Source organism: Jaculus jaculus, chromosome 17 (assembly GCF_020740685.1).
Source record: "Jaculus jaculus isolate mJacJac1 chromosome 17, mJacJac1.mat.Y.cur, whole genome shotgun sequence".
Taxonomy (NCBI): domain Eukaryota; kingdom Metazoa; phylum Chordata; class Mammalia; order Rodentia; family Dipodidae; genus Jaculus; species Jaculus jaculus.
Window position 1 is genome coordinate 62042291 of NC_059118.1, and position 18219 is coordinate 62060509.

Below are 18219 nucleotides of genomic sequence, written 5' to 3' on the forward strand. Positions count from 1 at the left end.
TTCATTTTTGGTCTGCTTCAGTGCTGAGGTGTTGGGGGCCTCTGAGGCTCTGGCTCTCTGATTTGGGAGGAGTTGATTTTTCTCTGTGTTGGTCTCCTTCCCCTTTGTGCTGGTATCCAGTTCATCAGGAAAACAGCGCCCTTGCTTGTTTCGCCAATTGTCCTTAGTTTCAGCTGGGGCCCTTTTGAGGTATGTTGGGGCAGCTCACTCCTTAGGATCTGCATCTATCCAAAATGAACCCTTCCTTCCTCTAGTAGCTTTCCCATCAGGTGTTTGGTCACTGACAGAAGAAAATAAACACAGATATGTGGCAATGTCACAAAAATACATAATTGATATGGAAGACTTGATTACAGAACAAGGTGGGAAGTGATATGTGTTATGACAAGGTGCAGCTGCTGGAACCAAAAGTATGCATTTTGGAGCCACACACTGGAGACCCCAGAGATTTTGGAACCATGCACGCAGAGACCGCAGAGATGCATGGGATGAGAGAATCTAAGGCAAAACCAGTACTTGAAGGAGTTGGTTGAAAACAAAGAAACAACAACAACAAAAAAATACAAAGAAAACTTTGTCCTTCATTAGTAAGTGACAAATAGATGGAGGAAGAATGAGAATATTCTTAACCAGAGTTAAAGGCAACTAGAGAGTAAGGGAGGGAGGGAGGGAGGGAGGGAGGGCGGGCGGACAAGCATGGGCTGTTTTCTGCCAGAAGTGGAGCAACCATGATGACAGCCGGAAGGAGAGGCTGGGCTCACGCACGCGTTCTGTTGTCAACCGAGTTAAGTTGAAGTCTGAAGGGAAAATAGGACACATTTTAAAAGAAATATATAACTCAAAGAAGCAAAAGAGTCAAAAGATGGGAAAGGGCGGAGAGATAGCCTAGCGGTTATGACACTTGTGTGCAAAGCCTAAGGATCCAGGTTCTATTCCCCAGGACCCACTTAAGTCAGATGTACATGTTGGCGCATGTGTCTGGAGTTCGTTTGCAGCACCTAAAGGCCCTGGTGCACCCATTCTCCCTCTCTCTCTCTCTCTCTCATGAACAGATAAAAAATATTTTAAACATAAAGCAAGATGGACCACAGCAACACTCATGGTAATTAGGGAATTTTGAAGGCAGACACATCTTTCTCTAGGACAGGAGCAAGTGACTAGAGGAAATACAAAGCAAGTTGAAAGTAGAGAGAATCAATGTTAAGAATATTCATGTGGTTCAGAGAAGAGACAGATGCTGTGGTTTCTAGAGCAGGAAGCAATGAGAGTCAGGCTGGGAGCTGGATGAGTGAAAGGACCCAGGGTGTGGGAGAAACTGCACTCGTACACTGGTCATCTGTCATGGATTCAAGCCTGGGTCTCAGCCAAGTTCACAGCATTTGTGCATCAGTGTCATAAGTAATTTCCTTCATGGGAGACAGGAGAGACGGGACACAGCAAATCCTTGTTGGTTGCTTGGGCACACATACTTAAACAGAAAGCTCCTAGGGTCAGAAAGCTTACCAATCATTGACTTGGAACAGGGCTAGGTTGGAGCACTTGTCATTCCTAATGACATCACTGCACCATCATCATCATTTTTTTTTTTAATTTTTATTTACTTATTTGAGGGTGACAGAGAGAGAGAGAAAGAGGCAGAGAGAGAATGAAAGAGGCAGACAGAGAGAGACAGAGAGAGCAAGACAGTGGGTGCGCCAGGGATTCCAGCCACTGAAAACAAACTCCAGACGCATGCTCTCCCTTGTGCACCTGGCTAACATGGGTCCTGGAAAATCGAACCAGGGTTCTTAGGCTTCACAGGCAAGCACTTAACTGCTGAGGAGAGAGAGAAGAAGAAGGAAAAGGAGGAGAATGGATGCACCTACACCTCTGGCCACTGCAAACAAACTCTAGATGCATGCACTACTTTGTGCATTTGGCTTTACGTGGGTATTGGGGAATTAAACCCAAGCTGTCAGGCTTTTCAAGCTAGTGCCTTTTAACCACTGAGCCATCCGTCCAGCCCATTATCATCATTTTTCTTTTCTTTTGTAAATTAATTTAATTTTTCCATTCATAGTGTGTTTTCGCCCTCTAGCTCTGCCAGGGGAGAGAGCAGTGGTCATCCCCGGCTCTGAGCAGTGGCACAAACAGCAGCCAGGGCCAGCGTCACACCCAGGAGAGAACGCTGCACCTCCTTCTCGTGGTTTCCAGATCTCTGCACAGCCAGAGAAACTTCTCTAGTAAGGACCTGTAGACAGGATCCCTGAAAGTATAGTGTTACCATCATCAGTTTTGACACAGAGTAAATCCAACGCTAAGCACAAGTCAGATCTTTCTAAATCAGAAAGCACAATTTAGTCATTGACATAAGCCAAGTGTGGTGGACCATGCCTATCATCTCAGCACTTGGGAGGCTAAGAGAGGAGTATTGCCATGAGTTCAAGACTAGCCTAAGTTACATAGTAAGATCGAGGTCAGCTTGAGCTACAGAATGAGATGCTACCTAAAAGAAACAAAAAAAAAAATATCTGGGACAATATCTCAGTAAAATGCTTTCTCTGAGCTTGATGCTTAGAATTCACCTAGAAATGCAAGGTACGAGAGCCTGTACTTGTAAACCCATGCTTGGGGAGGTGACAAATAGCTTCCAGGAGGACACCAACTTACGACTAAGAAAAGCGCCTTCCTACTCCACTAGCTTTTGCTGCAGAATGAATGCTCCACTCGGTCTGGGAAGACCCAGCTGAGCACAGGGTCATGCAGACCTGCATGAAAGTGGGCCACAAAGTGTGCCAGCGTGTGCTGAGCCACTACAGACATGCACGTGGACATCGCTTTCACCCCCAGAGAGACTGCAAGCCACCCAGCACTCAAATCCAAGCATTTTCTCCAGTCTTTGGTCCTTAACAGTGAATCTGATACACAAGGCAAAAGAAAGAAAGAAAACAAACCTCCAATGGCACTGGCTATCTAGGTATTTGCTGTGCAGATTGTTCTGTGGGAAGCTGGGGGTTGTGCCAGATGAGCCACTTGGACTGCCCTTTCTACACTATGTGTTAATAAGAAGTGAAGATGATGAGTTAAGGGTATTGGTTCAAATTGTGCCCTGCCACGGCGATTTTAGAATACAACCTTGTCATAAACTATCCTACCATGCTGAGCTTCTCCATTGACACCGAGTGCTGTATCCTTCCCCACTGCACAGCACAGAGGTTAAACTGAATGGCCTGAGTGAATCATGAATTAAGGCTGACTGTGCAAGGGCCTTGTGATCACTCCCCACCCCAAATGTATCTGGACCACTTACTTATATATTAAAAATAGAGATATTTCCAAAAATATTATCATTCTAAAACCATCTAGCAAGTATGGGAACTACAAATACCATTTTGACTATGAATAAAAGATTTTTAAAGGTGTTTATAGCCTCAGAATGTAATGATGAGTAATTTCCAGTTAATAGAGACCCACCCTATGGCTTTCCTCAGTGAGAAATAAATGTATTGTCTTGTTTTTAAGTAACTTTTTTGTTGAAACAGTAAAACCTAGAGGGCTACACCTTGTTTAGAAGCACATGCACTGCATGATAACTTAAACCATGCTATGCTCAAGTGGCGACCCTCCACATCACCCCAGACCAAAATGAAACATGACAGTAAATGCAGGTGAAAGACCCCAGCCTCTTTATTTTTAACTTATTTATTAGAGATGGAGAGAGGGAGAGATTGGGTGTGCCAGGGCCTCTAGCCACTGCAAACAAACTCCAGATGCATGCGCCACCATGTGCATCTGGCTTACATGGAACCTGGAGAATCAAACCTAGGTTTTTAGGCTTTATAGGCAAGTGCCTTAACTGCTAAGCCATCTCTCCAGCCCCCAAGCCTCTTTTTACACTCCTGAGTGAGTTCCTTCTGAGATATTTTTGCAAGTTACTTTCTTCTCTTTAAGTATTTTGTTTGGTTTTTTTCTTAAATATTTTTATTTATTTGCAAGCTGAGAGAAAGGAAAGAAAGAATGGACACACTAGGGCCTCTTGCCACTGCAAACACATTGCAGAGACATGTGTCACTTTGTACATCAGGTTTTATGTGGCTACTGGGGAATGAAGCTATTTAAATAATGCAAAAATACATCACACTTTGAAAGCAAGTGCCTTTAGCTGCTGAGCCATCTTTCCAGCCCATGAGTGACTTTCAAATTATGTTTTCTACTGTTAAGACCTCCACTGTGTTTACAGTTGGATTGATACACAAGTTAAATAAGAGGAAGATGATGGTAGTGGTGATCATGGTGATCATGGTGAAGATGAAACTGAAGATGATGATGATAGCTTCAGCACCGTCAGGTGCTCCAGCATCTTTGCTGTGGTTGAGTTGTTTAAGAAGCAGCTCCTCTGTGTCTGTGTTTTCACTGTGAAGAGATCTCTTTCCTACTGTGGTCAGTCACTTTGTGAGTTTCATACACACACATGCACACAGGCACAGAAACAAATGAGCTCCCCACCCTTCATTCATGTCAGAACTCCACAGTTTGAGTAGCACAAATATTCTGCAGTCACTCATGAAAAGAAATTTTTAATAATAAATATCTAACAATTAATGGGCTGGTAGCTGCGATTGTCTGCAGGGCATAATATCTAATTTCCTCGCAACGTTTCATATCCTTACTTTTCACGCTGCAACAGTCTATCATTAAAACCAAATGCAGGTTTCTATCACTTTTATTTATTTTTCAAATCAACTTATAAATCAGTGCCAGGCCTTGTTACAGATGAGTTCCAATAAATTATCAGCTGTGGACAAATTCTGAATGTTAAACATTTCCTTTCTCTTCCTCCTGCCCTGGGTCCCTGTCTATCTTTCTCTCTATTGTTTTCCCTCTCTCTCTCTCTCCCTCTCTCTCTCTCTCTCTCTCTCTCTCTCTCTCTCTCTCTCTCTCCCTTTAAGAGTGGCATCTATTCATAGCCCTCTAGGTCTACATACCTCACTGCCTGTGGTCTAGGTGCAAGGGACATAGAGCCCTTAGTATTTAATTATGTGCTATTTAAATAATGCAAAGACACACTTATTTTTTTTTCTTAGGAAAATGTCAATGTAGGAGACAAGAGACATTTTGTAGTCCTTGAGGAATCTACTTTTGTCACTCTCCACAGTGGAAGCATTTTGCTAGAACCTTCTTTCCTTTCTCTGGCAAGCTGACAAGGAATATCAAGAGACTAGTTTTCACGTGTGTTAGACTCCGAGGTATGCCACCTGCCTCTTCCAAACACTTCTAAAAATCCCTTCTGCATGTCATGACAAGTACCTGACAGTGTCCTTGTAAGACTGGCTGAGCAATACCTGGGCTTCTGTGAACAGAGGCAGGAGATTTCCTGTAGACCCAAGGAACACAGATTCTAGACACCATCTGTCACAATAACCCTACAGTAAAATGTGAGAAGAGCCGAACTTAAGCTAATGGTATATACTGTAAGTACAAGCTCCTAGAAGAACAAGGCCAGGATTGGAATACCCATGTGTTGCAGTCTGGTTCGCATTGCTGGTAGAAATCACCCAACCAAGAGTAGCTTCTGGGAAAAAAGAGGTTTATATTGGCTTGCAGGCTCGAGGGGAAGCTTCACGATGGCAGGGGAAAACGATGGCATGAGCAGAAGGTGGACATCACCCCCTGGCCAACATAAGCTGGACTACAGCAACAGGAGGGTGTGCCAAACGCTGGCATGGGGAAACTGGCTATAAAGCCCTTAAGCCCACCCCCAACAATATCCTCCCTCCAGGAGGCATTAATTCCCAAATATCCATCAGCTGGGGAGCTAGCATTCACAACACCTAGGTTTATGGGGGACACCTGAATCAAACCACCACACCATGGAAGAAATGTGGCTCGTCACACTTTGAGTAGAAACAATACTATGACAACACATTTGACTGAGGACTATGTGCCAGGTGTTGTGACAAGCTTTTTTATAACCACTAGTTGTGTGAGGTAGATATGAGCGTTGATTTCTACCCTATGGCCTGACTATTCGAAGACTCATAAATTTAAGGAGCTAGCCCACTGCCTGCCCATAAAAGGACCCAGTTTGGCCAGTACACAGAGCAAAGCATTTGCTGACAGCTAAATCTGAGCTTGTATCACAATTCCACCATTGCCATGGACTTGGGAAATTTTGCGAAACTTCTCTGAGTGCACATGGGATAGCTTTTCCTTTTTCTTTCCCCACAGTCACCCTGTACACATTTGTGTCATGTTTCCAAATACTCAGCACAGCGCCGAGAACATGGGAGACTTAGAGACTATCCTTATTTTTCCAGAATAGTGGTAGCAATGATAGGGGTTGATGAAACAGTGAGCAGCGAATGCCCCTTGAGCTGAGAAAATATTATGGAATAAGGTGCTCAGGACCAGCCTTGTGCAGGGGAGGATGTTGTCTGCATAATGGAGTGGAGAGAGACACGGACAGAAGCCATGGTGCTCAGGGAGCTGAGAACATCATCTAAGAGACAAAGTCAAGACCAGCCTTGTACAGAAGAGGATGTTGTCTACATAATGGAGTGGAGAGAGACATGGGCAGAAGCCATGGTGCTGAGGGAGGCGACAATATCATCTAAAAGAGACAAAATCAAGGCCAGGCCAGGTCTGTGGAGTATTATGGAAACCAAGGAAGATCATGCCTTAGTCCACCAACAGGACTGGCCTGTAATGCCAAAAACTGAGTGATATAAATAATAGCAATTTCCCTCTCATTGTAAGAGACTGATAAGTCTAAGACCAGAGCCTCAAACAGCTCAGTGAGCTTTGCAAAGGTGAAAGAACTAGCTTACTCTGAAGGAAGTCAAAAGGGAGGAGGCAGGAGGGCTCAAATCTGTCCCTCTGAGCATGGTTTTAGGACTATTGATGCTACAAAGAAGCAGGATGGTTTTAAGTGAGGGCAGAAGTGACTGTAAGTAAGTGATTGTTGTAGGTAAGTGATTGTAGGTAAGTGATTGTAGGTAATGATTATTGTAGGTAAGTGGTTGTAGGTAGGTGATTGTAGGTAGTGATTATTATAGGTAAGTGATTGTACATAAGTGATTGCAGGTAAGTGATTGTTGCAGATAAGTGATTATAGGTAAGTAATTATTGTAGGTAAGTGTTTGTAGGTAAGTGATTATTATAGGTAAGTGGTTGTAGCTAAGTGTTTGTAGGTGATTGTATTGTAGGTAAGTGATTATTGTAGGTGATTATAAATAAGTTATTTTTAGATAAGTGATTAATATAGGTAAGTGATTATTGTAGGCAAGTGATTATAGGTAAGTGATTGCAGGTAAGTGATTGTAGGTAAATGATTATTATAGGTAAGTGATTATTATAGGCAAGTGATTATAAGTAAGTGATTGTAGGTAAGTGATTGTAGGTAAGTGATTGTAGGTAAGTGATTGATTGTAGGTAAGTGATTGATTGTAGGTAAGTGATTATTGCAGGTAAGTGATTATAGGTAAATGATTATTATAGGTATGTGATTGTAGGTAAGTAATTATTGTAGGTAAGTGATTATTATAGGTGATTGTAGATAAGTGTTTGTATGTGATTGTATTGTAGGTAAGTGATTATAAATAAGTTATTTTTAGATAAGTGATTAATACAGGTAAGTGATTATTGTAGGTGAGTGATGGCAGGTAAGTGATAGCAAGTAATTGTTTGCAGGTAAGTGATGATGGTAGGTAAGTGATGGCAGGTAAGTAATTATTATAGGCAAGTGATTTTTGGTAAATGATTATAGGTAAGTGATTGTAGGTAAATGATTATTATAGGTAAGTGATTGTAGTTAATGATTGCAGGTGAGTGATTGTATATAAGTGATTGAGGGCATTATCAGTCTCCATGGCTTTCCATACCAAAAGATAGTGATGTTAGCATCATCTGAGATAGAGTTTTAATCCCTCTGATATTCTAGGCCACTCCTTTGACTCTACCAAGTGCAAGGTGAAGAAGTGATGATTTTGACAAAGTGGCCTTCAAGTCCCTAAAATGTAATCCAAGCCACTATTACCATCATGACCCATATATCAGATCGACAACAAAACTAGTAGGCGTCCAGTATCAAGTGTGTGACTTCCCAAGAAGCATGTGAAGCTAGAGGACGTCTTCATGTTTTTCTCTGGTTTTAAGGTTTCAGAGTAATTTCAAGTTAGAGGAGATTACCAACTGAGTAGTGAGTACATTATATCACAAACAATGAGCAGTATGTTAAGCCCTGGTGCATTCATTCTCATGGGAGAGAATGACAGTAAACTCTCTGGCATAAATAAAACTTTAGCAGAATTTGCATGTGGTGTTAAGAAGGAAATCCGGGGCTGGAGAGATGGCTTAGCTGTGCTTGCCTTCTAAGCCTAACTACTCAGGTTCAATTCTCCAGTTCCCACATAAGTCAGTGGGACCACATAGATGGTGGTGCACGCATCTGGAGCCCATTTACAGTGGCTAGAGGCCAGGGTGCATCTATTCTCTCTCTCCCCCCAAGCTCAAATCAATAACTAAAAATAAACACTAAAAAAGCGAAGGAAATTCGCATGAAACAGTGAAAACACATGGCATATCTGAAAAGCTGATGAAGAACCGTTTAAGCTGAAACCTAAGGGGAGGAGTTAAGAACAGTCACTTCCAAGCAAGTCCACTAGGGTGGGTAAGATGGCACCATGTGATGCAAATAGGTCATAAAGTGTCCTCTGGACAATAGCCAGTACTTTGGACATTGGGCAAAACTAGAAGAGATTGAAAGAAGGGTGTTTGATCTCTACAGGTTTCTCAAGGTCATCTTGGTTGGTCACCAAGTGGATGATCTGGTTTATTCAATTCATGGAGGTGCATTTACATTATTTAGGCATTACTAGTAATTTAGAGCTGATTTATAGTACACTTAGGATTTGTGTAAGCTCTATACAAATACTAGCTATTTTATGTAAGAGACTGGAATCTCTGAGGGTTCTAATACACAGGAGAGCTCTGCAATCAGTCCCTCATGGATATCCAGGAAGGACTGTATGAACAAAAACAATGATACGCCCACCTGGATTCAGAAAACGTTCTGCACTGCATACGGTCATGTCTCTTACATTTTCAACTGACTAAAATGTTTAAAGAATTCAGTGCTATGCCTTTTGTGTTTAAAGAAAATTGACCATAATCACTGCATTCCCCCTGTTCTGCCACTCATTTTTTTTTTCACTCCACACATATCTGCCAGCACTGATGACCAGTTGCTGCAGGGCATTCGTTTTCCCTCTCCTTAATTACCCACCTCATGGGACTGCAAGCTGGCTGGTTAAGCCGCTGCCACCATCCATGACTTGCTTTTAATATGAAATCACAAACACCAATAAAAGACCTGCGCTTCTACCCGCTGGAAACTTGCTTGATCCCAGAAGACTGTTAACAAATAATTACTCTGCATTTCATGTGTACCCAGAAGAAAGTTGAAAACATTTTATTTTTTCTGTGTAATCATCCAAAATGAATTTTCCAACTCTTGCAGCTTTAAGCAAGCCATTCCCGTCCTCCACTGGGGTGACCTGCCCTGTCCATCCTCCTTCATATGTTGTTAAAACTTCAGTCTGAGGGGTTTGAGAGGTGGCTTAGCAGTTTAGGCACTTCCTGCAAAGCCAAAGGACTCAGGTTCAATTCCCCAGTACCCACATACAGCCAGATGCACAAGGTGGTGCATATGTCTGGAGTTTGTAGCTGCTGGAGGCCCTGATGCACCCATACTCTATCTCTCCTTCTCTCCCTCTCTGCCTCTTTTTTTCCTCTCTCAAATAAATAAATAAAAATATAAATATAATAATATTTTTAATCCACTATGAGAACTTGTTCAAGAAGCTATACCTGACCACGTCAAGCAGAAGCGTTCCCTCTTCGCTGAGACCCTGCTTTCTGTGTGGACCATCCTCTGACATTCCGCACAGCCTGCTTAATATTGGTGAGCAAAGTATTCTCTTTACAGAACTGGGACTCTCTATGTCAGTGGCTGTGTTCAAAAAATAAATCTAGGGACTGGGAAGATGGCTCTAAAGTTAAAGGCATTTGCTTGCAAGACCTGATGGCTTGGGTTTGATTCCCTAGTACCCATGTAAGGCCAGATGCACAAAGTGGGGAATGAGTCTGGCGTTCTTTTGAAGCAGGCATTAGGCCCTAGAACACACCTTCTCATTCATTCCCTCTCTGTCTCCTTGCAAATTAATAAATAAATATAATAAAAAATAAATCTTTGTATGTGCATAAGCACATTGCATGCTGCTGAATATGGTTTAGGTTCTTTAAAAAAAACTGATTTCTTTGGTGGGGATGGGGTTTCAAGGCAGGGTCTCTCTTAGCCTGGACTGACCTGGAACTCACTATGTAGTCTCAGAGTGGCCTTGAATATATAGAAATCTTCCTACCTCTGCCTCCCAAGTGCTGGGATTAAAGGCATGCACCACCACACCCAGCATAAATAAACATTTTATTTATGACTGAAAGAGTGAGGGACAGTGTGTGTGTGTATAGGCTTACCAGGGTCTCCTGCATGTGGCTTTATGTGGGTACTGGGAATTGAACATGGACCAGGAGGCTTTGCAAACGAACACCTTGAACCGCTGAGCCATGTCTCCAGCCCTGCCCCTGGCTTTAAGTTCTTGATAAATATTTGTTTTGCATACAAAGGAAAATGTGAAAAGCTGATATGTAGTTTGCTGTACTACACTTCATATTATCCCCTCGCCTGTTGCTTGAGTCTCATTTCCAAATGTACCCCAGCCCTCTACAGCCAAAATCCATCACCCTGCCATGGGAGCACAGCGGGGCGTTTACATAAATTCCTGCATCGTCAGATTGTTAACCAAATTGATATTTTTTATTCATTCATTTGAGAGAGCAAGAGAGGCAGACAAACACACACACACACACAGAGAGAGAGAGAGAGAGAGAGAGAGAGAGAGAGAGAGAGAGAGAGAGAGAGAGGGAGAGAGAGAGGGGGAGAGAGAGAGAGAGAGAATGGGTGTATACCAGGGCCTCCAGCCACAGCAAACGAACTCCAGACACATGTGCCACCTTGTGCATCTGGCTTATGTGGGTCCTGGGGAATTGAACCAGCGTCCTTTGGCTTTGCAGGCAAATGTCTTAACCATTAAGCCATCTCTCCAGCCCCAAATTGATATTTTATATCCATAGAGAATCATCCTCCCTGTGTTAAAATATTTTGAAGACTATTTAGTATCTGTAAAATAGACGTTCAGGGCTGGAGGATGGCTTAGCAGTTAAGGTGTTTGTCTGCAAAGCCAAAGGACCCAGGTTCGATTCCCCAGGACCCACGTTAGCCAGATGCACAAGGGGGTGAACACATCTGGAGTTCATTTGCAGTGGCTAGAGCTCTGGAGTGCCCATTCTCCCCCTCTCTCTCTTTCTTTCTGTCAAATAAATAAATAAATATTTAAATATAGACTTTTACATTGACAATCCATCTCCCTTCACCTGTGCTCTCAGTTCCTACAGCTCCACGGTCACCCACAGTCTAAGAATCCTGAATGGAAAACTACCAAACTAAAACTTATGCATTAAATCGTTTCTATTACAAACTATTGTTGTGATTGTTCTCTGTTATTATAAGATATTGTGTTAGTTATTGTAGTATTAGCTACCCTTAGTGTGCCTAATTTACAAATTAAACTTTTTTATAAACATGCATGTATAGGGAAAAGAAACAACTAGTATATGCACAAATACATTCTATTCATGGCATCAGGACTTCAGTTGGGAGGAGGGGTCTTGGAACTTCGCTCTGCCGTTAAGAGGGAAAACTACTAACTGCATTCATTACCAACACACACAGAGATTTGAAATGGCAATGATGACTGATTCATCCAAAACAGAGAATTGTTCCATAAATATGGAAAGTATGAGTATATAACCCCTCAAGTTTTTCCAATCTAAAATTCAGTCATCTTTTGATATATTGGAGCCTGACATGTCATAATTTAACATATTATAAAAGTCAAACATTTCCCACATTTGAAAAAATTGATTTAAAAAAATCCATGGCTGGAGATATGGCTTCATGGTAAAGGGGCTTACCTGCAAAGCCAAAGTACCCAGGTTTAATCCACCAGGACCCATGTAAGCCAGATGTACAAGGTGGCACATGCATCTGGAGTTTGTTTGCAATGTCTAGAGGTCCTGGCACACCCATTCTCTTTATCTCTCTCTCTCTCTCTCAAATAAATAAACAAATAAATAGTCCAGTGTTGAATTCCACACCAGCATCTGAATTATTGGTAGGATGGATAAATAAGGTTAAAGTAAGGGCAAACAAAACATACTCCACAACAATAGCTGGTTGTTACCCTGCATGGGTAATTGATATTCTCTATTCCTAACAATACCTTCAAAGAAGGAAGTAAAGAGTATCCGACACTCTATAAATAACATGGGTTTACAAATTAAGGATTTACTAGATATCTCATGGCTATTGTGGGCTTATTTTTTTTTTTTACTATAAAATACCTTGATATCAGTTTTCCATCTACAGAGGAAAAGAAATAAACAAGCCTACATGGATGCCATCACACACCGCAGCAGGAATAGTGAACTTCTCAGCCATCATCCCTTCCCCCTAAAAAGCAATTTAATGCACCACTGGAGGTTGCCTGTTAATTGGTCTAGAAATAAAGTAGCCTGTGAGGGTTGATCAGGAAAAATACAGTTCCTGTGTGTGTGTGTGTGTGTGTGTGTCTATATATATATATATATATATATATATATATATATATATTATATTTCACCTACAAAGTAAACAAGTAACAATGGTACGTCATTTTCTAATTACAGGACTGTTTCATAAACTGTAAATGCTAGCATGGGAGAGCTAAATCATAGCAATTTAATTAACAAAACAGTTTAGACACTTAAACCCATGTGTGTACCCCTGGGGCAACATATCAACAAGAGAAGCTTGCAGGCATATTTTAGAAATTTTATGCAGTCATTTGCAGATCTTGTAGTCAATAATTGTTATAAACTTCATTAACTCCTTTCCTCCCAGACCCCAGCAGGGCTGTTCAATGTGTTCGTTTTCAAGGGTCTCAGAGTGTCTAGGCATGGGGAAGCACTGGGCTGATTTATTTGATTTGGCAGGGCTAGGTGAGGCAAGAGAGCCCTCTTTCTATCAAACAGCAAAATATGGGAAATGAGAATCCTGCTACCACAGAATTTCCCCCCTCACCTTTCATTAAAGAGGAGCCACATGTCAGAGAATGGAAATTCAGAATTGAAATTTATAAATTTCTGTCTTTTGGCCTTTTAAAGGTATGTCTATAGAAGCTTCATGCCCTGCTGGTGGGAGTGCAAAACTATACAGTCACTTTGAAAGCAAATTGGCCATTTATTTTAAATGTGAAATATAGCTGTCATATTGTACCTGTTGAGCAATCTGGCCCCAATCCTCTCCAAGAGTATAAGTTCTGATATTTTGTGGCCAAACAGGATAATATAATTAATAGTGATCAAAACATCACATTGCACCTCATAAATATGTATAGTTATCAGGCTGGACAGACAGCTTAGCAGTTAAGGCATGTCTGTGAAGCCTAAGGACACACGTTCAACTCCCCAGTACCCAAATAAGCCACATGCAGAGGTGGTGCATGTATCTGGAGTTTGCAGTCGCTAGAGGCCTTGATGCACCTGCTTTGTCTCTCTCTACCTCTTCCTCTCTCAAATGAGTGGCTAGCCCCACAATGCAGAACCCACACTCACCAATGAAGAGGCTCCCTGCAGAGGGGGAGGGTAGGGAGGAGTTAATGATGGCACCAACATGGCTGTATATGCACCGTGTACATATTAAAAAAAGGGAAAAAAGAAATATGTGGAGCTTAAAAATATGTATAGTTATTATGTATCAGTTAAAAATGAATGTTTTTAAAACTTTAATCGAACATAATTTAATGTTTAACCAACACTCATATATCCACTCAAGAGAAATAAAAACATTAAGTACATTCAAAATTATGTAAATGAATATTCATAGATTATTCATATTAAATCAGAAACTAGAAATAATCAAGCATCCATCAACTGGTAAGTGGACAAAGTGTGGTATATCCATATACTATTAATCAAAACCAAGAAATACATTCTGATAGGTGCTGTAAAGTGGGTGCATCTTTAAGATACTTTAAAGGACTTTTGTTGTATATTTATATATTGCAAGAGAGACAAATAGACAGCTATAGAAAGTATGAGCAGGCCAAGACCTCTTACCACTGCAAACCAAATCCAGAAGTATGCACCACATTTTTCATCTGGTTTTACATGGGTGCTGGGGAATTCAACCCATGTTAGCAGGTTGTATAAGCAAGCGCCTTTAACCATTATGCCAACACCCAAGCCCAGATCTTTAAAATATTAAGTTTCCTTAAAGAACAAAGATGCACAAAATAGAGGACATTTGACGCTTGGTATGCCACACCCATAAAAAGTCACAGAAACAGAAAATACACAAATAATGCCTGTAGTGCTTTGATTAGGTGTGTGTCCTTCCCCACACCACAAAAAACTCATGTGTTTTGAATTCTTGGTCCTCAGGTGGTAGCAATTTGGGAGGTGGAGCCTTGCTAAAGGAGATGTCTTGTTGGTGGACTTAGGGGTGTTATAACCAGCTCTCCCATACCAGAGCTCAGCTCATTCTTCTGACACTGCTTTCCAGCTCTTGTGGCAGAGATGATCTCCAGCCACTGCTGATGCCATGCTTTTCCCTGACATCATGAAGCTTCCACTCAAGACTGTAAGCCAAATTCAGCTCTCTCCTCTCATCAGCTGCTTTTAGTCAGGTGTTTTGTCTCAGCAATGCAAAGTGCAATGCCACAATGGTGCCCACAGCCTAGACAGGATCCTAGGTTCACTATAACAAGTATGTTGTGTCTTATTAGAATGATGCAACATTCTAAAGCTGTCTTGTGGTTCTGGGTGCACATCTCTGTGATTTACTAGCAACATTCAATTATGAACTTAACTGGGTCAGCGGCATCACATGATTATCTTAATAAAGTTGCTTTTAAATTATGCTTGTGCCCTTTATCATTCCAAACAATAAACAGGAGTTCATATAAGATAACACATTTAATCAAATATAAATTTACCGCATACATTTCTACCCAAAGAAATGAAAGATAATTTACCCTAAAAGGAATGGCTGCTCACCAGTTCATAGTAGGCAATGCTGAGTGTGTACTAAATGCCAATCAATGATAGAATGGGCAAAGTATGATGAGGCATTTTATGTTAGTGGAATGTTAAGCCGACAAAATTATAGCTTGTTGCTATTTGTCTACTTGTAATTGTGGTCCTGGATATTACTTAAACTCCCAGTTATCAAAGGATCATTCATTCCACTTTCATACTTTGTATCAAAAAGAAAACAAGAACTTCTCCTAGTGTATGTAAGTCCATGGAATATTAACTTCTTAATATAATCATCCTTATGTGATATTTTAATGTTCCACTTACATAAATAAACCAAAGAAAAGATAAGTCATTTGCCCAACTCATGGTTCTGGGTTTTGAATGGTCAGCACCAGGCTGCATGTTGACCTGCTAACATTACTGGACTCTCAGTGATAGGGGCTGAGTTTCCTTTTTTGCAACCTGAGACTGGCCACCACTGATGCATCTGCAGCTTTAAAGAAAGCAACTATAGGGCTGGAGAGATGGCTTAGCGGTTAAGCGCTTGCCTGTGAAGCCTGGGGACCCCGGTTCAAGGCTCGGTTCCCCAGGTCCCACGTTAGCCAGATGCACAAGGGGGCGCACGCGTCTGGAGTTCGTTTGCAGAGGCTGGAAGCCCTGGCGCGCCCATTCTCTCTCTCTCCCTCTATCTGTCTCTCTCTCTGTGTCTATCGCTCTCAAATAAATAAATAAAAAATTTAAAAAAAAGTAAAAGAAAGCAACTATAGACTGAATGAGCTCTGCTTGATAGCATGCGGAAGCATTCCAGCCAACCCGCCAACACAGTTTGCCCAGGGAGCCACTCTTTTGAAGAGTAGGTGACTAAACATAGTGGTCATTAGTCTCTACATGGCTTGACTCATTATAATTAGCATGTTATAGTTTGCGATCAAGAGATAGACAAGAGCCAGGCATGGTGGCGCACGCCTTTAATCCCAGCACTTGGGAGGCAGAGGTAGGAGGATCACTGTGAGTTCAAGGCTACCCTCAGACCACATAGTGAATTCCAGGTCAGCCTGGACTAGAGTGAAACTCTACCTCAAACAAACAAACAAACAAAAAGATAGACAAGAAAAGATACTTTTCTCACAAAAAATCCACAGTATCTCTATATCCCCAGGTTGTGTATTCTTGATTTCAACCAACCTCATCTTGGAAATAGTAAATGCAAAATTCTGCTTGCTCTGAATATGTACAGATATTTTCTTCAAGTTACTACCTAAACAACACAATACATCAACTACTCAGTGCTTATGTGTTGTCTAGGAGGATTCCAAATCTATATGTGATATAATATATATACACATATATATCTACATGTTATATATGTTATATATGTGTATAAATACATGTATATGTATGTATGTATGTATCTACATTTTATGTATCTACATATATATTCCCCATGTATATGTATATATAAATATAAACATATTACACCATTGTTTGAAAAGGGACTTGAGTATCTGTGGATTTTATTACTTATGAGATCCTGGGACCCTCAGATTCCGAGGGCTGAATATAAATAAGTAACCAAGCCGTCATTTCCATGGATATGGCTCTAAATTTATCTCCACTTGTGCATCTTCTGCGGAGAGAAATGAAAAAATGTTTTAAATTATAGGCTTTGTCACTCCAAGAAGTCACCAAAACTAATCAGACCATGGATAGACATTTAATTTTAATAGAAACGGTAAGTTCTCCATGTTATGAGCCCCACATCCCCTCAACATGAAGCTGCTGAACTACACTGATGGGCAGTTCAAAGCATTGAAGAGATGTACTACTTCAGGATTTAAGTACTTGGGAGGACCTTTGGAAAATACACCCAAATCTATTTTTGCACAATAGACTCTCGGTTCAAGAAAATATTACGAGTTTATTACAAACATTCACTTATCATTTGAATGGGACACAGTTTAGTCTGAGCAAAAAATGAAATAATAGAAAATCGTCCCAAAAGTCAACACTAATGAAATAAAAAAGAAATATACTGACAGTAAAACTTAGTGGGGAAAGTTCTATTGCAATGTCAGCCATTAAAGGAAAATAGGAAAAAAAAAAAACAGATAAATAGGTATTTATAAATTAAAGACTTAAAACAGAGGACATTATGTGACGTGAGCCTTCTTTATAATGATACATAAGAGTAATGCCTCATATGTTGTCATATGTCCTTACATCTCTCTGCTTTTCTCACACATACTGAATAAACTTTACCCCCTTTTAGTCACTCCAGTCCTGTGGAATCTAATCATGGGATGCAACATCTATCCATTCAGTATGCATACATCATCTATACACACATTTATTAGCTATCCATCCATTCTCCACCCATCCGTCTATACATCCACCTATCCATATGTTCATCTACCCATCTTCCAACTGTTCCCACCACTTTAGGTCAAAGACTCTCACTTTGTGGATCCAAACAATCAAGTTCTAGCACAAACTCAAAAGTGCCAAAGAAAATAACTATGGTGAAGGAATTTTAATCAGTCCAAATAGACCAGGAAAACCAGAGACCAATGTTTTCAACCCCGTCTTCATAAGGAAGCTAACAGTATAAAGAAGGGGACAGACATTTTGACTATTCACGCACTCTTGGTCATACTATGGTCTGACTATTATATTAGCACTGGGGCTGCAGAGTTTCAGGGAAGTTGCCATCTCTGCCATTGTCTGAGGCACTAATTCAGTTCTCACTACAGGATGACTACTCCTGCTGAGGGGCAGCCTCATCATAGAACAGTTTGCCTGCAAGGCTCCACTGTCTCTAGAAAGTTTACGGCAATGCTTAGACATTTCTGAGTGTTCGTGTAGGGGATCTAAAACAGGATATATAGTAAAAGTTGACATTTGGATATATATTAGTTGCTCTTATTTTGGTATCTTCAGCTGTGAGAGCATATACCAGCTTTATGTGAATGATGGAAATGTCTACATGCAGAGCTGACCCAAAGCCTAACACAAAGGAGACAGATTAAAACAACAACAAAGGCAGAG

At 41.0% G+C, this 18219-nt stretch overlaps 1 non-coding gene across 1 annotated transcript; it reads right to left on the reverse strand.

Moving 5' to 3' along the window:
• Window positions 1-2048: 2048 nt before the first annotated feature.
• LOC123455718 lies at window positions 2049-2261 on the reverse strand. Its single transcript, XR_006634093.1, has one exon. It is a non-coding gene; the product is annotated as a small nucleolar RNA U3 (small nucleolar RNA).
• Window positions 2262-18219: the final 15958 nt, after the last annotated feature.